The 24,689-nt window shown below is 50.4% G+C and overlaps 10 non-coding genes across 10 annotated transcripts; 5 read left to right on the top strand and 5 right to left on the bottom strand.

Annotated features, from left to right (window-relative positions):
• The first annotated feature begins 1,446 nt into the window (after positions 1 to 1,446).
• Positions 1,447 to 1,565, top strand: LOC138229314 (5S ribosomal RNA). The gene has a single exon (XR_011185745.1). It is a non-coding gene; the product is annotated as a 5S ribosomal RNA (ribosomal RNA).
• A 636-nt stretch (positions 1,566 to 2,201) lies between these two features.
• Positions 2,202 to 2,372, bottom strand: LOC138229423 (U1 spliceosomal RNA). The gene has a single exon (XR_011185840.1). It is a non-coding gene; the product is annotated as a U1 spliceosomal RNA (small nuclear RNA).
• Positions 2,373 to 9,293: 6,921 nt separating this feature from the next.
• Positions 9,294 to 9,412, top strand: LOC138229344 (5S ribosomal RNA). The gene has a single exon (XR_011185764.1). It is a non-coding gene; the product is annotated as a 5S ribosomal RNA (ribosomal RNA).
• Positions 9,413 to 10,048: 636 nt separating this feature from the next.
• Positions 10,049 to 10,212, bottom strand: LOC138229346 (U1 spliceosomal RNA). Its single transcript, XR_011185766.1, has one exon. It is a non-coding gene; the product is annotated as a U1 spliceosomal RNA (small nuclear RNA).
• A 1,788-nt stretch (positions 10,213 to 12,000) lies between these two features.
• Positions 12,001 to 12,119, top strand: LOC138229581 (5S ribosomal RNA). The gene has a single exon (XR_011185991.1). It is a non-coding gene; the product is annotated as a 5S ribosomal RNA (ribosomal RNA).
• Positions 12,120 to 12,755: 636 nt separating this feature from the next.
• LOC138229418 (U1 spliceosomal RNA) lies at positions 12,756 to 12,925 on the bottom strand. The gene has a single exon (XR_011185835.1). It is a non-coding gene; the product is annotated as a U1 spliceosomal RNA (small nuclear RNA).
• Positions 12,926 to 18,189: 5,264 nt separating this feature from the next.
• Positions 18,190 to 18,306, top strand: LOC138229560 (U5 spliceosomal RNA). Its single transcript, XR_011185970.1, has one exon. It is a non-coding gene; the product is annotated as a U5 spliceosomal RNA (small nuclear RNA).
• Positions 18,307 to 18,536: 230 nt separating this feature from the next.
• Positions 18,537 to 18,678, top strand: LOC138229502 (U4 spliceosomal RNA). Its single transcript, XR_011185913.1, has one exon. It is a non-coding gene; the product is annotated as a U4 spliceosomal RNA (small nuclear RNA).
• Positions 18,679 to 19,435: 757 nt separating this feature from the next.
• LOC138229524 (U5 spliceosomal RNA) lies at positions 19,436 to 19,552 on the bottom strand. The gene has a single exon (XR_011185934.1). It is a non-coding gene; the product is annotated as a U5 spliceosomal RNA (small nuclear RNA).
• A 391-nt stretch (positions 19,553 to 19,943) lies between these two features.
• On the bottom strand, positions 19,944 to 20,060 carry LOC138229580 (U5 spliceosomal RNA). The gene has a single exon (XR_011185990.1). It is a non-coding gene; the product is annotated as a U5 spliceosomal RNA (small nuclear RNA).
• Positions 20,061 to 24,689: the final 4,629 nt, after the last annotated feature.

Genomic DNA, 24,689 nt, shown 5'->3' with positions numbered 1-24,689 from the left:
CCACAAGGCTCCGTCTCTTACCTGCTCTCCAGAGCCTGCTGCCTTCTGTGCTTTTCTCTCGGCACCGCTGCAGTGCACACAACTCCTGCAGCGGGAGAGGGGGAGAAAGTTCCCGCGCTCCGCCGCAGGGAAGGCTCGCTCCGTGCGCACACGTCCTTTCGATGCCAGTCCAACAAGTGCTCCGCATTAGCTGCGTCGGGGCTCCGGCGTGTCGCACCTCACCTCACCTCGCCCTGCCCCCTCCTTGAATGTCTGCCGCTGGGCATGCCCCGCTCTCCTCCGCCTTATCTTATCGCGTGGAAGCACCGACAATGGCCACAATGCCGGGGAATGGCACCTGTAAAGTGTTAATTGGGGCACAGGAAAAGCCCGTCTCGTCTCGGGGGGGGCGGCTTCAGAGACAATACAGCAAACACAGCGGGGCGGGGGAAGAAGACGACACCACACATGCGGGTACATTCAGCTCCGGCGGGAACGAGACATTTGTCGGTCTTTTCAAGTGCCGAGAGCCGAGCAATCCTTCACTTGTATCGTTTCTCCCCGGTGACTAGATCTGGCCCTGCGACTCTCGACTGGGCTCACCCCCGGGGCAGCCCAGCAGGTGTAAGCCTGGCCGGCACCCGGATGGGATATTCCACCCCGGAAAAGCTCCGGTTGCTGCTGCTCCTGCAAGAGGTGTGACTGGGACCAGTAGGGAGCGCTCACCCTGCGGGCTGTGTGGCTCTCTTACGCCCCAGCCTCCTGATGGCGACACTCTGCTGCACAAACAGAGGTCAAACCGAGGTCCCGACCCTCCTTGGCCATTAGGAAACCCCAGGGCGTCTCTCAAAAAGAGACGCCGGGGGTGTCCCTCTGGTGTTAGTGCTCCCCTTTACCCATCAGTCGGGGTCTCCTCCTAATCCCCGTCTCACCTGTAACAATCAATGACGAGGCCCCCCTGTCCGTGAGATTTAGTACTCGCGCAAGAGACCGGGGGCAGAGCGCGAACACGGTCCCCCGCCCCCCACAAAGTGCGCGCTCCGGGTTCCCTCTCGGGGCCCTGCAACACAGCGGAAGGGCAGCGAGAAGGAGCCTCTTGTTCTGACGCCTCAAGGCCACAAGAGGGCGGAGGCGCCGCGCGCCCGGCCGACGTGTTGGACCGGTGCGCTTTACGTGCTGAAATAAACACGCGAAAGCCCCGAAATGTTTCCAGAGTGCTGTGCACTGGAGGTTTTTGTCTGGTGAAGACTTGCCTGGTGCTCCTCCGTGCAGATTGTTTGTCCTCCTCCAGTGCGGGACGAGCCAACACAAGGGAGCGCATTCGCCAACATCCAGGCACGCAATGCGATTTGGAAAGCAGCTCCTTTCCAAAGAGTTGCACACGAACGATCCTTCAGTCCTGCTCGGGGGGGCACGGAACCCCCGCCACACACAGCTTCAAGTAGCGAGTCAGGCGCTGGGTCTTTCGCTTACGGCCACACCACCCTGAACACGCCCGATCTTGTCTGATCTCGGAAGCTAAGCAGCGTTGGGCCTGGTTAGTACTTGGATGGGAGACTGCCTAGGAATACCAGGTGCTGTAAGCTTTTGCTCTCCCGGCCAGCAGGGGTCGCCGTTGGTGCCGTAGGCTTTGGGAGGAAAACCTGCAGGATGGAAAGGTGATCTATAGCCTCATCTCTAGAGATGTTTTGTTGCTGTGGCATGTGTGGGACCCATATTCAAAAAAAAAAACCCGTCTGTAAAACGAATATCGAAGCTGCCTCTAAATCTGCAAATGAAGATGAGTCGATAAACCACTCGTTTTTCGTATAACTAGACATATATTCATTTGTTACCGATTTCATTCATTGAGCACGGATACAGTAGAGGTACAGCCATTCACTGTTTGACATGTCTGCACTGGTACAGAACCGAGCAATCAGAAAACGGGTGAAACTGTCTTTAGACTCAGCATACAGTACCGAGGCCCCCCATGACCAAATAAAGGCTAACCTCGATAATCAGCCTAAAGAACGCAGACTACAGCAAAACGACTGACTTTGAAAAGGGAATGAACGTCCGGAAGGAGTAGTGGAACTAGCTTGAGATGCTTCTCCGGACCCCTAACTAAAAGCCAGCGAGAACCAGCAGCGGCGTCCACTCCTGTCGAACCGGGATCCTTCCGCAGCCACGCAGCTCGTGGTGTCCTAACCCTCCCGTATCTGATTTTGGACCAAGCACATCAGGGGAGAGCGCGAACGCAGTCCCCCACTACCAGAAATTATGCAGTCGAGATTCCCACATTTGGGGAATTCGCAGGGGTCAGCACAGCCGGAGTGCAATGGCCGAGCCTCGCCCTGGGTGAACCGATTTTCGATTTTTAAGAACTTTATTTTCTTTTCACAAAAAAATACAGGAAATCACAAATCAGAAAGCTTTACATTAATATACATACTTAAAACAGTATATATGATCACATCTCATTACATTTTGACACGGTAACAGTTACATAGCAACAATTTTCTTTTTTTCTGGTGCAAATCACATTCTTTATTTAAACATGATAATGTTTTTCACAGTTTCTTGAGATGTTGACCTATGCTCTCTATTTCCCACTGATTTTCTGCTTCCTCCCTCCCTTCTCTCCACAGATCTCTGAGGTAATAGTTCTCTCGGGTGATGAACAGGGCCAGGCTACCTGCTGCCTTGACTGGGACCTCGATGCCTTTGAACAGCCCCATGTTCCTCACTCTCCACAGGGCGTCTTTCCCACTGTTCACCACGGCCCAGATCCTGTCAAACACGTCAGGAGGAAGCTTGACAGGAGAGATGCCGTATCTAACGAAAGCAGCGGTCAGGGTAAATTGGGGCGAGAGAGCCTGCAACCAATCTTCAAACTGGGCCCAGAAGGCCTTAGCAAAAAAGCAGGACCACAGGAGATGGGTCACAGTCTCCTCCTCGCCGCAGCCCACCCTAACGCAGCGAGGGCTGGGGGTGAGGCCCCTACGGTACAAGAAAGTTCGTACCGGTAAGCACTGGTGGACGACACTCCAGGCTAAATCTCTGTGAATGTTGCACAGAAATTTAGAGGATGTGTGTTTCCACACCTTCCTTGTTTGGGCTGATGTTAAAATGCCCACAGGGGTCTGCCTATTGTTCTGGGGTGCTACGAAATCTTCCAGTTTTTGGACGCTGACATCTCGGAGGGGAATATGGCCAATTGGGTGAGATCTTAGAAAACTTTTAACTGTCCCATAAATTGCAGGGCATGTGTCAGAGAGTGGGACGTCCAGCTTGGGTCTGACACCCCACACTCTGAACACCTCCCTACCTACCCAGAGCCTGGAAAAATAAGTCCAGGTACGCGCTGCAGGTGCTGTTGCAAAGCCTCTCAGCACAGAGGCCAGGAAAATGCACAGCAGCTTCGTAGCAATATCTGGGACAGACTTCCCCCCTGAGGGTAGCGGCCTGTACATTATTTCCCTTCTGAGTCTTTCCTGCTTCCCACCCCATAGAAATTGAAACATCAATCTCCTCAGCACCGCCGCAACACGGTGTGGGATTGGGAAGGTAGAAGCCAGAAAATTCAAGACAGGCAAGAGCTCGGCTTTGATGACCAGCACCTTCCCTGTCATGGTGAGGTCTCGGTCCTTCCATTGCATCAGTTTTTTGTTTAAGATTGGCAATTTGTTCTGCCAATTTACTGTTCCCATCTCTTCTCCAAAATACACCCCCAGGACCTTAATTCTCTTCTCTTGCAGCCTGAGATCATGTCCTTCTTTTGGCTCCCTCCAGTTCTGATAAAAAATCTCACTCTTAGATGTGTTAATTTTTGCGGAGGAAGCCAAAGAGAACCGATCACAGCACTGCAGAGCTCTGCTAATTGAGGCATTGTCAGAGAGGAGCAGGGTGACGTCATCCATGTATAGAGATGTCTTTACCTCTCCTCCCCCACTTCCAGGCACTGGTATCCCATTAATGGCCTGATCCTGCCGCAAGGCACAGGCTAAGGGCTCCATAGCCAAAACGAATAACAAGGGGGATAATGGGCAGCCCTGCCTCACCCCTGAACAGACTTCAAAGGTGCGTGATCTATTGCCATTAACCATGACTCTGCTGTTGCTACCTGTGTACAGCAGGTTAATCCACTTTCTCATGATGGGGCCAAACTTCATGTGCTCAAGTACCGATGTTAAGTACTGCCGGTTTAGGCGGTCAAAGGCCTTTTCTAGGTCTACACCTAAAATGCACAGAGGGAGGGAGCGATCCTCAGAGTACAGACAGACATCCCTCAACAAGGCCAGGTTGTCGCTCATCAGGCGTCCTGCTATCCCACAAGTCTGTTCTTTCCCTACCAGTGAGGCCACTACATTTTGTAGGCGCAGGAAAAGGGCTTTGGACAGGATCTTAGTGTCCACGCCTAACAGGCTGAGGGGTCTCCAGTTCTTTATGTCATTTTTTGCTCCTTTCTTAAACAAGAGAGAGATAGTGCCTTCTCTTAAGGAGTCAGGCAGCAATTCTGTCTTGTAGCTTTCCTCGAATAGGAGCAGTAGCGGATCCTGAAGCAGATCCCAAAAGGTGCAATAAAATTCTTTAGGGAGCCCGTCAGCACCCGGAGTTTTCCCCTTCTGTAAGCTCTCCATAGCCTGTCTCAGCTCTTCTACTGTCAAATCCCTCTCAAGTACTTCCCTATCTTCTTCACTCAAAACGTTTTCTAGCTTTGAGGTAAAAAAATGAATATCTTCATCCTTTACCTCTGTAGAGCTGTACAGTCTTGAGTAGAAGGCCTCGGTGCAGGAGAGGATAGCACTCGGCTCTGTTCTCTCTCGTCCCTCCTCATCAACTACACTTTCCATGACAGTCTTGGAGCCTACCACTTTCCTGAAAAAGAAGCGAGTACACTTCTCATTTTCTTCCAAGAACTGCACTCTGCTTCTTAACAGCACTCCTCGACTACTTTCTTCGGCTATGCTCCGGATGTCCTTTTTTAAAAGGGCGATATCCTCGAGCACATCGAAGCCACTGTGCAGCATCGTGTAGAGACGCCGCAGCTGCCTCTGTTTCCTGGCTAGCACTCCTCTCCGTCTGGCAGCAGCCTTCCTTCCCTCAGCCATGAAAAAGGCCTTTGTCCTCACCTTCACCTCCTCCCACCACTCTCCTACTGACCCGTACAGACACTGCAAGGACAGCCACTGTGATAGTTTCTCCTTGTAGCGGGATACTACCCCCTCGTTCTCTAGCAGCTTTGTGTTGAGTTTCCAGAGGCCTGGGCCAAAGACAGTCCCGCCCTGGAGTTCCACTCTACACCCTAAAGCCTGATGATCTGAGAAGAAGACAGGCTGAAGAGTGACCCCAACAACTTTCACTCTCTCTGAGACAAAGCAATAGTCAATTCTGGAGCTGCTATTCCTCCCTGACCATGTATATCCTGCTGTTGTGGGATATATACATCTATATGTGTCTGAGAGTTTAAAGTCTTGAACTAAGTTTTGCAGGGCCAGTGAGCTGGAATCCAATTTTATCGGCGAGCTAGACTGCCTGTCTGTGTGCTCTAAGATACAATTAAAATCCCCTCCCACTATCACGTCTGTGCTGCATAACAATAGGGGGGAGAGTGCCTTGAGTAGCTCCACCCTTCCTCCTACGTCAGTAGGGCAATACACATTGATTAGCCGCAGGTTAACGGTCCCCCATTCCACATCCACACACAGCAACCTGCCATCTATGACCCTCTGAATACTTTTCAATTTGAATGCCCATCCTTTGAAAAGAATGGCCACGCCAGAGGCTCTGTTGTTATTGTCCCCTGACCAAACAGAAGGCCCTTTATCAAACCTATCTTCAAAACTTTTATACCTCTCTTGATAGGCTAAAGCACACTCCTGCAACATCAACACATCTCCCTCTCTCTGCTGGAGGTAATCAAAGACAGACTGGCATTTAACTCTGTCATTGATACCTCTTGTGTTAAGAGAAATTATGTTAAGAGCCATATTACATAAGAAAGTGGAACCAGTCTTTACAAAACACATTTCTCTTCGGTCTCACCTGTTACCTTTTTCTTTTTCTTTTTCTTCTTACCAATTTCCTGCCAGCCATCCTCTGAATGAGCCTTCATCAGGGTGGCAGCAGTAAAAGCGTTCACAGAGTCCATTTCAAGGAAGGGGGTAGAGGGAGGGGTGGAGAGGTTCCAGCTGTCCCCATCGCCATGCTCTCCTTCCTCCTCGCTCGGGGAGAAAACAGAGTCATTTTTTCTTTTCCTCAAGTCCAGCTCCTGGGAGCACTGAGGGGAAAGGGGTGCAGCCGATGCACCAGTCTCCTCTTCCCCCTCACCCACCAGCTGCTGCAGATCCTCCGTGATGGACTGGATGGAGGAGAGGAGGGCATCTGTAGCACTTGCAGAGTCTGAGAAAAGCAGCTCCGCTGAATCCTGGGTATCCTCGCTGGACCCGCTCCACCGGGGGGCCCCACACTGGCCCTCGTTCTGAGGAGCAGGAGCGGGGGAGGGGTCCTCGCTGTTCTCGGGGGTTTTCAAACCCTCGTGCTTGTCTGGTGCAGTCTGCGGTTGTGGGGGCGTAGTGGATTTCTCTTCCACCAGCCCCGGAGCCGCAGCAGGACTGATCCTGGCTGGAGGCTGAGAGTCTTTGTCCAACAAGGGTTCTTTGTTTGACTTGTTGTTTGCTTTGGATTTTCGGGCCGGTTTGCCTGAAACAAGCACTGCCTCATCCTTTCTCATTTTGAGTTTATTGGCGTAGGCGTGAGGGCAGTTCTTAAAAACGTGTCCTTCCGAGCCACATAAATTGCACTTTGGCAGCATTGAACAGTCAGAGGCTAAATGTCCCTGTTTGCCACAGGTCTTGCAGCATTTCACAGTGCAGGACGATGCCAGGTGTCCCACAGCACCACAGCGCCGACACACCTTTGGTTGTCCCACATAAAACACATAGCCATTGCAGGCGCCCAGCCGGATTGTAGAGGGCAGGTGCCTTAAGCCTCCATTTACGCTGTCCGGTAGCAAGCGAACCTCGAATTTCCTTGCTCCTGTTTTTATACCATCAACATCTCTAACATCAGTTCCATGGTGGACGGTGCAGTACTGGTTAAGCCAGGTGTGAATGTCCTCCGTCTTTGCCAGTTCCGAGAACATAACAACATGCACCGTTTTCCTCTCTCTCTGTGTCAGAGGCTGCAAGTTGATCTTCTCAAGTGCAGGAACTTTGCCTCTTTTTGCCTCAAACACATCCACGCATTGTTCAAACAGAGGATAGATAGCAAACACAACCTCAAATGCTTTCTGACCTGGGAGAGCGAAGATGAAATCCAAGTGCCGAGGTTCAAAGCCAAGTTCCTTCTGTAACACTTTTCTGCTGAACTGCATACGATCCATGAAGAGGTCATCCAAGAGCTCAAAACGTACAGCATTCTTACGGGATCCAAAGGTTGCCATTTCAAAAACCGCAAATCGAACACTGCTTCCAACAAAAGAAAAACAATCCAACTACTCCACCTACAGGCTGATCAAGGTATCTCCCCTGCCAGGTAAGTATGAGTTAAACAGGCCCCTGCAAGCGGCCCGCACCCACAGCACAAATCCCGCAGCCTAGGCCACCTCCTAGCCCCGCACGCCACCGCCTCCTGCTGGGCCCACTCTTTCACACACTCACACGCCACACTAACACTCAAAAGTGTGGGCAAAACGAGAAAACGAGCGCGCCGTTTCCTACACATCTGCAGTCGCCGTTGCGCATTCGCAGCATGTCCCGGGATGCAATTCGGCCTCATTTGCATAACTCCAGACCGGCAGATCGCCACGCAAGCTCGCGACGTGCGCCTGCCACACACCGAACAAACCTTTTCAGCAATTTCCAAAAAACGGGCCTGCTCGCCTGCCCACAAGGCTCCGTCTCTTACCTGCTCTCCAGAGCCTGCTGCCTTCTGTGCTTTTCTCTCGGCACCGCTGCAGTGCACACAACTCCTGCAGCGGGAGAGGGGGAGAAAGTTCCCGCGCTCCGCCGCAGGGAAGGCTCGCTCCGTGCGCACACGTCCTTTCGATGCCAGTCCAACAAGTGCTCCGCATTAGCTGCGTCGGGGCTCCGGCGTGTCGCACCTCACCTCACCTCGCCCTGCCCCCTCCTTGAATGTCTGCCGCTGGGCATGCCCCGCTCTCCTCCGCCTTATCTTATCGCGTGGAAGCACCGACAATGGCCACAATGCCGGGGAATGGCACCTGTAAAGTGTTAATTGGGGCACAGGAAAAGCCCGTCTCGTCTCGGGGGGGGCGGCTTCAGAGACAATACAGCAAACACAGCGGGGCGGGGGAAGAAGACGACACCACACATGCGGGTACATTCAGCTCCGGCGGGAACGAGACATTTGTCGGTCTTTTCAAGTGCCGAGAGCCGAGCAATCCTTCACTTGTATCGTTTCTCCCCGGTGACTAGATCTGGCCCTGCGACTCTTGACTGGGCTCACCCCCGGGGCAGCCCAGCAGGTGTAAGCCTGGCCGGCACCCGGATGGGATATTCCACCCCGGAAAAGCTCCGGTTGCTGCTGCTCCTGCAAGAGGTGTGACTGGGACCAGTAGGGAGCGCTCACCCTGCGGGCTGTGTGGCTCTCTTACGCCCCAGCCTCCTGATGGCGACACTCTGCTGCACAAACAGAGGTCAAACCGAGGTCCCGACCCTCCTTGGCCATTAGGAAACCCCAGGGCGTCTCTCAAAAAGAGACGCCGGGGGTGTCCCTCTGGTGTTAGTGCTCCCCTTTACCCATCAGTCGGGGTCTCTTCCTAATCCCCGTCTCACCTGTAACAATCAATGACGAGGCCCCCCTGTCCGTGAGATTTAGTACTCGCGCAAGAGACCGGGGGCAGAGCGCGAACGCGGTCCCCCGCCCCCCACAAAGTGCGCGCTCCGGGTTCCCTCTCGGGGCCCTGCAACACAGCGGAAGGGCAGCGAGAAGGAGCCTCTTGCTCTGATGCCGCAAGGCCACAAGAGGGCGGAGGCGCCGCGCGCCCGGCCGACGTGTTGGACCGGTGCGCTTTACGTGCTGAAATAAACACGCGAAAGCCCCGAAATGTTTCCAGAGTGCTGTGCACTGGAGGTTTTTGTCTGGTGAAGACTTGCCTGGTGCTCCTCCGTGCAGATTGTTTGTCCTCCTCCAGTGAGGGACGAGTCAACACAAGGGAGCGCATTCGCCAACATCCAGGCACGCAATGCGATTTGGAAAGCAGCTCCTTTCCAAAGAGTTGCACACGAACGATCCTTCAGTCCCGCTCGGGGGGCACGGAACCCCCGCCACACACAGCTTCAAGTAGCGAGTCAGGCGCCGGGGCTTTCGCTTACGGCCACACCACCCTGAACACGCCCGATCTCGTCTGATCTCGGAAGCTAAGCAGCGTCGGGCCTGGTTAGTACTTGGATGGGAGACTGCCTGGGAATACCAGGTGCTGTAAGCTTTTGCTCTCCCGGCCAGCAGGGGTCGCCGTTGGTGCCGTAGGCTTTGGGAGGAAAACCTGCAGGATGGAAAGGTGATCTATAGCCTCATCTCTAGAGATGTTTTGTTGCTGTGGCATGTGTGGGACCCATATTCAAAAAAAAAAACCCGTCTGTAAAACGAATATCGAAGCTGCCTCTAAATCTGCAAATGAAGATGAGTCGATAAACCACTCGTTTTTCGTATAACTAGACATATATTCATTTGTTACCGATTTCATTCATTGAGCACGGATACAGTAGAGGTACAGCCATTCACTGTTTGACATGTCTGCACTGGTACAGAACCGAGCAATCAGAAAACGGGTGAAACTGTCTTTAGACTCAGCATACAGTACCGAGGCCCCCCATGACCAAATAAAGGCTAACCTCGATAATCAGCCTAAAGAACGCAGACTACAGCAAAACGCCTGACTTTGAAAAGGGAATGAACGTCCGGAAGGAGTAGTGGAACTAGCTTGAGATGCTTCTCCGGACCCCTAACTAAAAGCCAGCGAGAACCAGCAGCGGCGTCCACTCCTGTCGAACCGGGATCCTTCCGCAGCCACGCAGCTCGTGGTGTCCTAACCCTCCCGTATCTGATTTTGGACCAAGCACATCAGGGGAGAGCGCGAACGCAGTCCCCCACTACCAGAAATTATGCAGTCGAGATTCCCACATTTGGGGAATTCGCAGGGGTCAGCACGGCCGGAGTGCAATGGCCGAGCCTCGCCCTGGGTGAACCTCCTTCTTGATCAAGGTATCTCCCCTGCCAGGTAAGTATGAGTTAAACAGGCCCCTGCAAGCGGCCCGCACCCACAGCACAAATCGCGCAGCCTAGGCCACCTCCTCGCCCCGCACGCCACCGCCTCCTGCTGGGCCCACTCTTTCACACACTCACACGCCACACTAACACTCAAAAGTGTGGGCAAAACGAGAAAACGAGCGTGCCGTTTCCTACACATCTGCAGTCGCCGTTGCGCATTCGCAGCATGTCCCGGGATGCAATTCGGCCTCATTTGCATAACTCCAGACCGGCAGATCTCCACGCAAGCTCGCGACGTGCGCCTGCCACACACCGAACAAACCTTTTCAGCAATTTCCAAAAAACGGGCCTGCTCGCCTGCCCACAAGGCTCCGTCTCTTACCTGCTCTCCAGACCCTGCTGCCTTCTGTGCTTTTCTCTCGGCACCGCTGCAGTGCACACAACTCCTGCAGCGGGAGGGGGGGAGAAAGTTCCCGCGCTCCGCCGCAGGGAAGGCTCGCTCCGTGCGCACACGTCCTTTCGATGCCAGTCCAACAAGTGCTCCGCATTAGCTGCGTCGGGGCTCCGGCGTGTCGCACCTCACCTCACCTCGCACTGCCCCCTCCTTGAATGTCTGCCGCTGGGCATGCCCCGCTCTCCTCCGCCTTATCTTATCGCGTGTGAGCACCGACAATGGCCACAATGCCGGGGAATGGCACCTGTAAAGTGTTAATTGGGGCACAGGAACAGCCCGTCTCGTCTCGGGGGGGCCGGCTTCAGAGACAATACAGCAAACACAGCGGGGCGGGGGAAGAAGACGACACCACACATGCGGGTACATTCAGCTCCGGCGGGAACGAGACATTTGTCGGTCTTTTCAAGTGCCGAGAGCCGAGCAATCCTTCACTTGTATCGTTTCTCCCCGGTGACTAGATCTGGCCCTGCGACTCTCGACCGGGCTCACCCCCGGGGCAGCCCAGCAGGTGTGAGCCTGGCCGGCACCCGGATGGGAGATTCCACCCCGGAAAAGCTCCAGTTGCTGCTGCTCCTGCAAGAGGTGTGACTGGGACCAGTAGGGAGCGCTCACCCTGCGGGCTGTGTGGCTCTCTTACGCCCCAGCCTCCTGATGGCGACACTCTGCTGCACAAACAGAGGTCAAACCGAGGTCCCGACCCTCCTTGGCCATTAGGAAACCCCAGGGCGTCTCTCAAAAAGAGACGCCGGGGGTGTCCCTCTGGTGTTAGTGCTCCCCTTTACCCATCAGTCGGGGTCTCCTCCTAATCCCCGTCTCACCTGTAACAATCAATGACGAGGCCCCCCTGTCCGTGAGATTTAGTACTCGCGCAAGAGACCGGGGGCAGAGCGCGAACGCGGTCCCCCGCCCCCCACAAAGTGCGCGCTCCGGGTTCCCTCTCGGGGCCCTGCAACACAGCGGAAGGGCAGCGAGAAGGAGCCTCTTGCTCTGACGCCGCAAGGCCACAAGAGGGCGGAGGCGCCGCGCGCCCGGCCGACTTGTTGGACCGGTGCGCTTTACGTGCTGAAATAAACACGCGAAATCCCCGAAATGTTTCCAGAGTGCTGTGCACTGGAGGTTTTTGTCTGGTGAAGACTTGCCTGGTGCTCCTCCGTGCAGATTGTTTGTCCTCCTCCAGTGCGGGACGAGCCAACACAAGGGAGCGCATTCGCCAACATCCAGGCACGCAATGCGATTTGGAAAGCAGCTCCTTTCCAAAGAGTTGCACACGAACGATCCTTCAGTCCCGCTCGGGAGGCACGGAACCCCCGCCACACACAGCTTCAAGTAGCGAGTCAGGCGCCGGGGCTTTGGCTTACGGCCACACCACCCTGAACACGCCTGATCTCGTCTGATCTCGGAAGCTAAGCAGCGTCGGGCCTGGTTAGTACTTGGATGGGAGACTGCCTGGGAATACCAGGTGCTGTAAGCTTTTGCTCTCCCGGCCAGCAGGGGTCGCCGTTGGTGCCGTAGGCTTTGGGAGGAAAACCTGCAGGATGGAAAGGTGATCTATAGCCTCATCTCTAGAGATGTTTTGTTGCTGTGGCATGTGTGGGACCCATATTCAAAAAAAAAAACCCGTCTGTAAAACGAATATCGAAGCTGCCTCTAAATCTGCAAATGAAGATGAGTCGATAAACCACTCGTTTTTCGTATAACTAGACATATATTCATTTGTTACCGATTTCATTCATTGAGCACGGATACAGTAGAGGTACAGCCATTCACTGTTTGACATGTCTGCACTGGTACAGAACCGAGCAATCAGAAAACGGGTGAAACTGTCTTTAGACTCAGCATACAGTACCGAGGCCCCCCATGACCAAATAAAGGCTAACCTCGATAATCAGCCTAAAGAACGCAGACTACAGCAAAACGACTGACTTTGAAAAGGGAATGAACGTCCGGAAGGAGTAGTGGAACTAGCTTGAGATGCTTCTCCGGACCCCTAACTAAAAGCCAGCGAGAACCAGCAGCGGCGTCCACTCCTGTCGAACCGGGATCCTTCCGCAGCCACGCAGCTCGTGGTGTCCTAACCTTCCTGTATCTGATTTTGGACCAAGCACATCAGGGGAGAGCGCGAACGCAGTCCCCCACTACCAGAAATTATGCAGTCGAGATTCCCACATTTGGGGAATTCGCAGGGGTCAGCACAGCCGGAGTGCAATGGCCGAGCCTCGCCCTGGGTGAACCGATTTCGATTTTTAAGAACTTTATTTTCTTTTCACAAAAAAATACAGGACATCACAAATCAGAAAGCTTTACATTCATATACATACTTAAAACAGTATATATGATCACATCTCATTACATTTTGACATGGTAACAGTTACATAGCAACAATTTTCTTTTTTTCTGGTGCAAATCACATTCTTTTCTTAAACTTGATAATGTTTTTCACAGTTTCTTGAGATATTGACCTATGCTCTCTATTTCCCACAGATTTTCTGCTTCCTCCCTCCCTTCTCTCCACAGATCTCTGAGGTAATAGTTCTCTCGGGTGATGAACAGGGCCAGGCTACCTGCTGCCTTGACTGGGATCTCGATGCCTTTGAACAGCCCCATGTTCCTCACTCTCCACAGGGCAACTTTCCCACTGTTCACCACGGCCCAGATCCTGTCAAACACGTCAGGAGGAAGTTTGACAGGAGAGATGCCGTATATGACGAAAGCAGCGGTCAGGGTAAATTGGGGCGAGAGAGCCAGCAACCAATCTTCAAACTGTGCCCAGAAGGCCTTAGCAAAAAAGCAGGACCACAGGAGATGGGATACAGTCTCCTCCTCGCCGCAGCCCACCCTAACGCAGCGAGGGCTGGGGGTGAGGCCCCTACGGTACAAGAAAGTTCGTACCGGTAAGCACTGGTGGACGACACTCCAGGCTAAATCTCTGTGAATGTTGCACAGAAACTTAGAGGATGTGTGTTTCCACACCTTCCTTGTTTGGGCTGATGTTAAAATGCCCACATGGGTCTGCCTATTGTTCTGGGGTGCAACGAAGTCTTCCAGTTTTTGGACGCTGACATCTCGGAGGGGAATATGGCCAATTGGGTGAGATCTTAGAAAACTTTTAACTGTCCCATAAATTGAAGGGCATGTGTCAGAGAGTGGGACGTCCAGCTTGGGTCTGACACCCCACACTCTGAACACCTCCCTACCTACCCAGAGCCTGGAAAAATAAGTCCAGGTACGCGCTGCAGGTGCTGTTGCAAAGCCTCTCAGCACAGAGGCCAGGAAAATGCACAGCAGCTTCGTAGCAATATCTGGGACAGACTTCCCCCCTGAGGGTAGCGGCCTGTACATTATTTCCCTTCTGAGTCTTTCCTGCTTCCCACCCCATAGAAATTGAAACATCAATCTCCTCATCACCGCCGCAACACGGTGTGGGATTGGGAAGGTAGAAGCCAGAAAATTCAAGACAGGCAAGAGCTCGGCTTTGATGACCAGCACCTTCCCTGTCATGGTGAGGTCTCGGTCCTTCCATTGCATCAGTTTTTTGTTTAAGATTGGCAATTTGTTCTGCCAATTTACTGTTCCCATCTCTTCTCCAAAATACACCCCCAGGACCTTAATTCTCTTCTCTTGCAGCCTGAGATCATGTCCTTCTTTTGGCTCCCTCCAGTTCTGATAAAAAATCTCACTCTTAGATTTGTTAATTTTTGCGGAGGAAGCCAAAGAGAAACGATCACAGCACTGCAGAGCTCTGCTAATTGAGGCATTGTCAGAGAGGAGCAGGGTGACGTCATCCATGTATAGAGATGTCTTTACCTCTCCTCCCCCACTTCCAGGCACTGGTATCCCATTAATGGCCTGATCCTGGCGCAAGGCACAGGCTAAGGGCTCCATAGCCAAAACGCATAACAAGGGGGATAATGGGCAGCCCTGCCTCACCCCTGAACAGACTTCAAAGGGGCGTGATCTATTGCCATTAACCATGACTCTGCTGTTGCTACCTGTGTACAGCAGGTTAATCCACTTTCTCATGATGGGGCCAAACTTCATGTGCTCAAGTCCCGATGTTAAGTACTGCCGGTTTAGGCGGTCAAAGGCCTTTTCTAGGTCTACACCTAAAATGCAAAGAGGGAGGGAGCGATCCTCAGAGTACAGACAGACATCCCTCAACAAGGCCAGGTTGTCGCTCATCAGGCGTCCTGCTATCCCACAAGTCTGTTCTTTCCCTACCAGTGAGGCCACTACATTTTGTAGGTGCAGGAAAAGGGCTTTGGACAGGATCTTAGTGTCCACGCCTAACAGGCTGAGGGGTCTCCAGTTCTTTATGTCATTTTTTGCTCCTTTCTTAAACAAGAGAGAGATAGTGCCTTCTCTTAAGGAGTCAGGCAGCAATTCTGTCTTATATCTTTCCTCGAATAGGACCAGTAGCGGATCCTGAAGCAGATCCCAAAAGGTGCAATAAAATTCTTTAGGGAGCCCGTCAGCACCTGGAGTTTTCCCCTTCTGTAAGCTCTCCATAGCCTGTCTCAGCTCTTCTACTGTCAAATCCCTCTCAAGTACTTCCCTATCTTCTTCACTCAAAACGTTTTCTAGCTTTGAGGTAAAAAAATGAATTTCTTCATCCTTTACCTCTGTAGAGCTGTACAGTCTTGAGTAGAAGGCCTTGGTGCAGGAGAGGATAGCACTCGGCTCTGTTCTCTCTCGTCCCTCCTCATCAACTACACTTTCCATGACAGACTTGGAGCCTACCACTTTCCTGAAAAAGAAGCGAGTACACTTCTCATTTTCTTCCAAGAACTGCACTCTGCCTCTTAACAGCACTCCTCGACTACTTTCTTCGGCTATGCTCCGGATGTCCTTTTTTAAAAGGGTGATATCCTCGAGCACATCGAAGCCACTGTGCAGCATCGTGTAGAGACGCTGCAGCTGCCTCTGTTTCCTGGCTAGCACTCCTCTCCGTCTGGCAGCAGCCTTCCTTCCCTCAGCCATGAAAAAGGTCTTTGTCCTCATCTTCACCTCCTCCCACCACTCTCCTACTGACCCGTACAGACACTGCAAGGACAGCCACTGTGATAGTTTCTCCTTGTAGCGGGATACTACCCCCTCGTTCTCTAGCAGCTTTGTGTTGAGTTTCCAGAGGCCTGGGCCAAAGACAGTCCCGCCCTGGAGTTCCACTCTACACCCTAAAGCCTGATGATCTGAGAAGAAGACAGGCTGAAGAGTGACCCCAACAACTTTCACTCTCTCTGAGACAAAGCAATAGTCAATTCTGGAGCTGCTATTCCTCCCTGACCATGCATATCCTGCTGTTGTGGGATATATACATCTATATGTGTCTGAGAGTTTAAAGTCTTGAACTAAGTTTTGCAGGGCCAGTGAGCTGGAATCCAATTTTATCGGAGAGCTAGACTGCCTGTCTGTGTGCTCTAAGATACAATTAAAATCCCCTCCCACTATCACGTCTGTGCTACTTAACAATAGGGGAGAGAGTGCCTTGAGTAGGTCCACCCTTCCTCCCACGTCAGTAGGAAAATACACATTGATTAGCCGCAGGTTAACAGTCCCCCATTCCACATCCACACACAGCAACCTGCCATCTATGACCCTCTGAATACTTTTCAATTTGAAAGCCCATCCTTTGAAAAGAATGGCCACGCCAGAGGCTCTGTTGTTATTGTCCCCTGACCAAACAGAAGGCCCTTTATCCCACCTATCTTCAAAGCTTTTATACCTCTCTTGATAGGCTAAAGCACACTCCTGCAACATCAACACATCTCCCTCTCTCTGCTGGAGGTAATCAAAGACACACTGACATTTAACTCCGTCATTGATACCTCTGGTGTTAAGAGAAATTATGTTTAGAGCCATATTACATAAGAAAGTGGAACCAGTCCTTACAAAACACATTTCTCTTCGGTCTCACCTGTTACCTTCTTCTTTTTCTTTTTCTTCTTACCAATTTCCTGCCAGCCATCCTCTGAATGAGCCTTCATCAGGGTGGCAGCAGTAAAAGCATTCACGGAGTCCATTTCAAGGAAGGGGGTAGAGGGAGGGGTGGAGGGGTTCCAGCTGTCCCCATCGCCATTCTCTCCTTCCTCCTCGCTCGGGGAGAAAACAGAGTCATTTTTCCTTTTCCTCAAGTCCAGCTCCTGGGAGCACTGAGGGGAAAGGGGTGCAGCCGATGCACCAGTCTCCTCTTCCCCCTCACCCACCAGCTGTTGCAGATCCTCCGTGATGGACTGGATGGAGGAGAGGAGGGCATCTGTAGCACTTGCAGAGTCTGAGAAAAGCAGCTCCGCTGAATCCTGGGTATCGTCGCTGGACCCGCTCCACCGGGGGGCCCCACACTGGCCCTCGTTCTGAGGAGCAGGAGTGGGGGAGGGGTCCTCGCTGTTCTCGGGGGTTTTCAAACCCTCGTGCTTGTCTGGTGCAGTCTGCGGTTGTGGGAGCGTAGTGGATTTCTCTTCCACCGGCCCCGGAGCCACAGCAGGACTGATCCTGGCTGGAGGCTGAGACTCTTTGTCCAACAAGGGTTCTTTGTTTGACTTGTTGTTTGCTTTGGCTTTTCGGGCCGGTTTGGCTGAAACAAACACTGCCTCATCCTTTCTCATTTTGAGTTTATTGGCGTAGGCGTGAGGGCAGTTCTTAAAAACGTGTCCTTCCGAGCCACATAAATTGCACTTTGGCAGCATTGAACAGTCAGAGGCTAAATGTCCCTGTTTGCCACAGGTCTTGCAGCATTTCACAGTGCAGGAAGATGCCAGGTGTCCCACAGCACCACAGCGCCGACACACCTTTGGTTGTCCCACATAAAAAACATAGCCATTGCAGGCGCCCAGCCGGATTGTAGAGGGCAGGTGCCTTAAGCCTCCATTTACATTGTCCGGTAGTAAGCGAACCTCGAATTTCCTTGCTCCTGTTTTTATACCGTCAACATCTCTAACCTCAGTTCCATGGTGGACGGTGCAGTACTGGTTAAGCCAGGTGTGAATGTCCTCCGTCTTTGCCAGTTCCGAGAACATAACAACATGCACCGTTTTCCTCTCTCTCTGTGTCAGAGGCTGCAAGTTGATCTTCTCAAGTGCAGGAACTTTCCCTCTTTTTGCCTCAAACACATCCACGCATTGTTCAAACAGAGGATAGGTACCAAATACAACCTCAAATGCTTTCTGACCTGGGAGAGCAAAGATGAAATCCAAGTGCCGAGGTTCAAAGCCAAGTTCCTTCTGTAACACTTTTCTGCTGAACTGCATACGATCCATGAACAGGTCATCCAAAAGCTCAAAACGTACAGCATTCTTGCGGGATCCAAAGGTTGCCATCTCAAACTGCAAAACAAACACTGCTTCCACAAAACAAGAAAACAATCCAACTACTCCAACTACAGGCTGATCAAGGTATCTCCCCTGCCAGGTAAGCCGAGAGCCGCAGGCGATGAGCCCGGAGCTGAACGGGCCCCACTGGCTCGTTTGTAAGGCCAGGTGCATTGCCAACCACGACCGGCAGGGCAGAGGCCTTGAAGGCAGCCTGGGCTCCTGCAGCTGTCCAGCCACGCACTCTGGTTTCTCTTCATCTCGTACAAATCTTTTGCCTTTTACTAAAGATTTCCATGAAGAGGAGCATGAATGAGTTCCATACAATTTTTGTGCTTTCCTGCCTTCGGGTGGGGCGCAGCTGGGCTGGTCAAAGAGAGAAAACAAAACCGCTCAAAATCACTCTTATTACTGCGACTGTGGCCGTCTGCTCTGCGAGTCCTCGGTCTCCGCCTGTCTGATTGGTGCTCTTTTCTTTGGGGGGCGGGAAGTGTCCGGCCGCAAATATGAAGCGTTACAGCAACGACATGCCATGAGACGATTGATAACGATTTCCATAGGATCCACGCGGTTGCCTGGCAACCGTCAGCTTTGCGCAGTGGCAGTATCGTAGCCTGTGAGGTTTAGCCGATGTGCGATTATTGCTAGTTGAAAACTTTTCCCAATACCCCGCTTCCGCCGGTTTGCAATACAATCGGCGAAAGCAATTCTTGACAGTCTCGTCAGAGACTGAGCAAGGTGTTTAAAGACAGATTTTGTCATGGTAACATCATGGTAGAAAGAAACAAGCTTGTTACGTCTCAACAGAAACACTCTTTAGCTCTTTCAGCGTTATGCAGAGAACAGCGTCTGTCGAGATCACTTTTGAGTCAGCGCGAAACGCCGTGTGCTGTCAGTTTGATTTCATATTGCTCGTAGCGGCGCCCGGCTTTTGTCTGTCAAACGTTAGGTTGCCCTTCTTCATGCTGCATCGTCGGCATGAGTGGAGCTTTTTAAACGTCTGTACTTACTGCGCCTCATAAGAAATCGTTTGTCCCCGTTCAAAACAGATTGTGCGATGTCCTGCAGCGTTCGCAAAGCAAACCTTTGACAGTTTGAAAGAGGAATTTATTCTGCTTCCTGTGCGTGCAGTAGTTACAAAGTTGAACGTCTTTACACGATCTGCCGCAGATCTTACAAACGAGCCAGTGGGGCCCGTTCAGCTCGGGGCTCATCGCCTGCGGCTCACGGCTTGCGAGCGTGCCCAATCCGTGCGATAACTCGGAAAACACCCGGCCACACTGTGCCGGAAACGACGCACTCTGGGAAGCCACTATGCAAAGCGAGGTCCCAAGATCCCCTGCGGCCGGACACTTCCCACCCCCCAAAGAAAAGAGCGCCAATCAGACGGCCGGAGACCGAGGACTCGCGGAGCAGACTGCCACAATCGCCATAACAAGACCGATTGCGAGCGTTTTTGTTTTCTCTCTTTGACCAGCCAGGCTGCGCCCCACCCGAAGGCAGGGAAGCACAAAAATTGCATGGAACTCATTCATGCTCCTCTCCACGGAAATCTTTAGTAAAAGGCGAAAGATTTGTACGAGATGAAGAGAAACCAGAGTGCGTGGCTGCACAGCTGCAGGAGCCCAGTCCGCCTTCAAAGCCTCTGCGCTGCCGGTCATGGTTGGCAATACACCTGGCCTTACAAACGAGCCAGTGGGGCCCGTTCAGCTCCGGGCTCATCGCCTGCGGCTCTCAGCTTGCGGCCGTGCCCAATCCGTGCGATAAGTCGGAAAACACCCAGCCACACTGTGCCGGAAACGACGCACTCTGGGAAGCCGCTATGCAAAGCGAGGTCCCAAGATCCCCTGCGGCCGGACACTTCCCGCCCCCCAAAGAAAAGAGCGCCAATCAGACAGCCGGAGACCGAGGACTCGCGGAGCAGACGGCCACAATTGCCATAACAAGAGTGATTGCGAACGTTTTTGTTTTCTCTCTTTGACCAGCCAGGCTGCGCCCCACCCGAAGGCAGGGAAGCACAAAAATTGCATGGAACTTATTCATGCTCCTCTCCACGGAAATCTTTAATAAAAGGCGAAAGATTTGTACGAGATGAAGAGAAACCAGAGTGCGTGGCTGCACAGCTGCAGGAGCCCAGACCGCCTTCAAAGCCTCTGCGCTGCCGGTCGTGGTTGGCAATGCACCTGGCCTTACAAACTAGCCAGTGGGGCCCGTTCAGCCCCGGGCTCATCGCCTGCGGCTCTCGGCTTGTGGGCGTGCCCAATCCGTGCGATAACTCGGAAAACACCCGGCCACACTGTGTCGGAAACAACGCACTGTAAGGCACCTTGAAGCGTGCACCCCCAACATTCTTCTTTGCACATCTGTGAAAGGTAAACTCTTGAGCAAACTCTGAACCAGCTCTAAGGAAACTAATCCGATTAGACGTTACTTTGACTCATCCTTTAAGGGACCCTTGATAATTGGAGAAATCAATGATTTCGAATGAATTCTGTATGCGTCAAAAGACAGCTATACACAGAAAACATGCAGGACACTGCTCATGATGTTTCCCGAGCCGAAACACAGTGCGTTTTTCCAAGCCATCTGACAAAGCCCGCCCACTGAAAACTGCAGCAGATCGTGTAAAGACGTTCAACTTTGTAACTACTGCACGCACAGGAAGCAGAATAAATTCCTCTTTTCAAACTGTCAAAGGTTTGCTTTGCGAACGCTGCAGGACATCGCAAAATCTCTTTTGAACGGGGACAAACGATTTCTTATGGGGCGCAGTAAGTACAGACGTTTAAAAAGCTCCACTCATGCCGACGATGCAGCATGAAGAAGCGCAACCTAACGTTTGACAGACAAAAGCCGGGCGCCGCTACGAGCAATATGAAATCAAACTGACAGCACACGGCGTTTCGCGCTGACTCAAAAGTGATCTCGACAGACGCTGTTCTCTGCATAACACTGAAAGAGCTAAAGAGCGTTTCTGTTGAGACGTAACCCAGTGGGCAAAAGACGTATAATATACGTCTATTAAACGCATACCTTAGACGTCTAAATGTGGTCTGCAATTCGTCTAGAATGAAATTCTAATATACGTCTATTGTTATACGTCAATTATACGTCTATGATTAGATGTTCATTATACGTAAATGGTTGGAGTTCTATTATACGGATAAATTTAGAGGACTATTATACATATATGGTAGGAGTTCCGGATAACTTTAGAGGACTATTCTACGTATATGGTTGGAGGTCTATTATACGGATAACTTTAGAGGTCTATTATACGTATATGGGTAGAGGTCTATTATACGGATAACTTTAGAGGTCTATTATATGTATATGGTTAGAGGTCTATTATACGGATAACTTTAGAGGTCTATTATACGTATATGGGTAGAGGTCTATTATACATCAAAGTTAGGTTTTACAGGTGTAGAAACTAGTAAATCAACCCAATGATTTGGTTTAGAAATTTATTCTGAAAATACACATTCACACCTGAAAAATATGTATTTCAAATTATACATTGTATACAATCAATCAACAATCAACATATGGGCAATAATCATAAAAAACACAACTAGTCTTAAACTTCAGCTACAAATTCTGGTAATATGGCAATATACAGTATAGTAACGGCAAACACAAACTAATTACATTAACACACTAACTCAAAACCACATTTTGATTCAAATATACATTTTAAAATGTACAACTTCTATATTTCCAAGAAAAAAAATATTACAATGGAAGTTAAGACGATTTTTGTCCACTATTTGCAAACCCTGTGTAATTGTCCTAACAGTTAGAACCAAAAACCTAGTATTTTCAGTGTCCAGATCTCCTGGCCCCCTGCCTTGCATATGCATTCTTCAAGTAACACATTGCGTGCTCCTTTATTTCTTTTTCTGCTGATTTAGGGCGGGACTTCAGCACCGCAGCTAGGAGAAAATTATATAATATTACTTCCCAAATTAATGATGATTAATATCTTCTTTAGTATAATCTAAAAAATGAACGGTTTACTAAGCTCAAAGCTGAAATAAATGTATAAAATTTGGCTTGCATCATAGAAGTTGAGCAATAAAGTCTGTCCTAATTAAAGAGTACCCAAAGTTTGAAAGTACAACATAGAATAAGAATAGAGAAACGGCAAAACGATTTAGTGTCATCTTCCCCATTCACACCATTCCCCATTTCGAATGAATTCTGTATGCGTTAAAAGACAGCTATACACAGAAAACATGCAGGACACTGCTCACGATGTTTGCCGAGCCGAAACACAGTGCGTTTTTCCAAGCCATTTGACAACGCCCGCCCACTGAAAACTGCAGCAGATCGTGTAAAGACGTTCAACTTTGTAACTACTGCACGCACAGGAAGCAGAATAAATTCCTCTTTTCAAACTGTCAAAGGTTTGCTTTGCGAACGCTGCAGGACATCGCACAACCTCTTTTGAACGGGGACAAACGATTTCTTATGGGGCGCAGTAAGTACAGACGTTTAAAAAGCTCCACTATTTTTATGTGCCATTTTTTGCTTATTCACTTACTATTTTAATCAAAATAATATTAAGAAAGATCTGTATGTATTCAGATAGTATTATTATTGTTCATACTTACTCGTCAAAAGAGGATTGCTGAGATATTTGCGGATATACTTCTACGTTTGAAAAACGTGTCCAAAATGGTGACCAACGAATACTAGCAATGCATTGTGGTATATAACCGGAAAATATGCTGGGTTCGATATTTTCTCAACGTATGCGTTTATTAATGTTGTCGATATTATGGTTGAAATTTAACATTGATAATACATCGCGGCTATGTGCCCCCTGCTATGAGCTGATGTGCAATTTTAACGCATGCAGTTAGTAAGGATCGGTCACTGTTGTATGGTATTATATACAGTATAATGACATTATGGAATAGGATGGGGACAGGCCTGGCATCACGGGGGGAGGGAGGAATGTCGCCCCTTCAGTTTTGGGCAAAAAGATGTACCTAACTTACCTAGGAGTATACGGCACTCTGCACAGTGTACGAAGTAATTTTCGCAGTAATTAATTTATTATATTTACTATATTTATTATACACGTGTAAATTAATTACTGCGAAAATAATTTACTTCGTACACTGTGCAGAGTGCCGTATACTCCTAGTTGCGGCACACACGATACATACAGTAAAAAGCCTCAGGCACTGTGTTAGATGTGTTTTCGACGTTATATATGCGTTTATTAATGTCGTCGATTTTACGGTTGCAATTCGACTTTGATTATACGTCGAGGCGACGTATATATACGTATAGCCGTATTTTCGCCGTGAATATACGTATATTCGACGAATCAGTGCCCACTGGGTAAACTCTTCAGCAAACTCTGAACCAGCTCTAAGGAAACTAATCCGATTAGACGTTACTTTGACTCATCTTTTTACGCTAGGGTTAGGGTTAGCATTCCCACACTACTTAGACACTTTGTTTACGCTCAGTGCTTGATTTTCGGAACTTCAGGATGAGTGGGAATTTTCTCCTATCTGTCAATTCTGTTTTGTTTTGGAGACTCTTGGCTGCCTATGTTGTACAGTGCAGCGTGAAGGAAACATTTTCCAAAACTGTCAGCTCAAAAGTTGTAAGAAAACCTCTCCAGCTGCTTTAACTCTCTTCATTTTTGTCATTTAATGTGACACTCGATGTATAACTGGAGCCTCACATATGCAAATGGTGAGGCTCCAGTTCGACACCCAGTTCAATACCACTTTACAGTAAATGACAAAAGCATGGCAGACTGTGCCGGACCGGCAGATTACTTCCGCTTATTTTTACCACATTAAACAATGGAAATCCAACCACTTGCATTTGTGACACTTGATTTTGGCTGCACCTAAGACACTCTTAAATCTTCAAACACATTTCTCTTCTCCCGCAACACTCTTGTCTGTCGGCGCTATGTGGCAGCGTTGCATGACAACCCATCTCACCACGGAAAGGAACCTAACAGCTTTGGTAAGAGAGGAGAAAAGGACCTGGCCCGTACGCGGCTCAAACCCGCAACCTTGGCGTTACTAGCACCACCATCTAACCAACTGAGCTAACCGACCTCACAACAGTGGTCCTCTCTGTGCTGCAAAAAATCAAGCTCAGGGAATTTCTTTTGTCCTTTGAATAGAAAGCCGTGTAATTCAGTGTACGGGCTTTCTCGTGCAGTTTCATAGTTCTTGTAACCCAAATCCTACACTGGCCTGAAGTGCCCCCCCATTTCACAGCATTTTTCAGCTGATTTAAAATGTACCTAAAGGAGAAGCATTATTGAAGACCATCAATTACCAAGAGCTTTTGTCAAAGGTTTTGGTGGTCATTTTTAATGACCACAGAGCACTATGACCTCGGTTTTACATCTCATCCAAAAGACAGCGCCCTTTTTCCAACACAGCTTCTCCGTCACTATATTGGGACATTGGGACCCGTACAGACCTCAGAGTGAGCGCCCATTAACACCACTTCCAGCTGGAAGCTTTGTTTTTCCCTGTAGCTCACCCTCATCCTGGTACTGACCTGGCTCACACCTGCTTAGCTTCAGTGGGTTTTCAGTTGCGAGTTGCAAAAGTTGGGATACAAGTGTAGCGGCAATGCTTGTTAATAAGACAGAATTAAGCGTTGGTATGCTGTCCTAAATGAAGCCCCATCTCACCGGTGCAGCCACAGAGAAAGTATTCATGCAGACTGATTTAAGTTGTTTTCTTTTG

The sequence above is a fragment of the Lepisosteus oculatus genome, unplaced genomic scaffold, assembly GCF_040954835.1.
Source record: "Lepisosteus oculatus isolate fLepOcu1 unplaced genomic scaffold, fLepOcu1.hap2 HAP2_SCAFFOLD_45, whole genome shotgun sequence".
In the NCBI taxonomy this organism is placed as follows: domain Eukaryota; kingdom Metazoa; phylum Chordata; class Actinopteri; order Semionotiformes; family Lepisosteidae; genus Lepisosteus; species Lepisosteus oculatus.
Note: the sequence above shows the minus strand (reverse complement) of the source record. Positions and strands in the feature narration are given on the sequence as shown.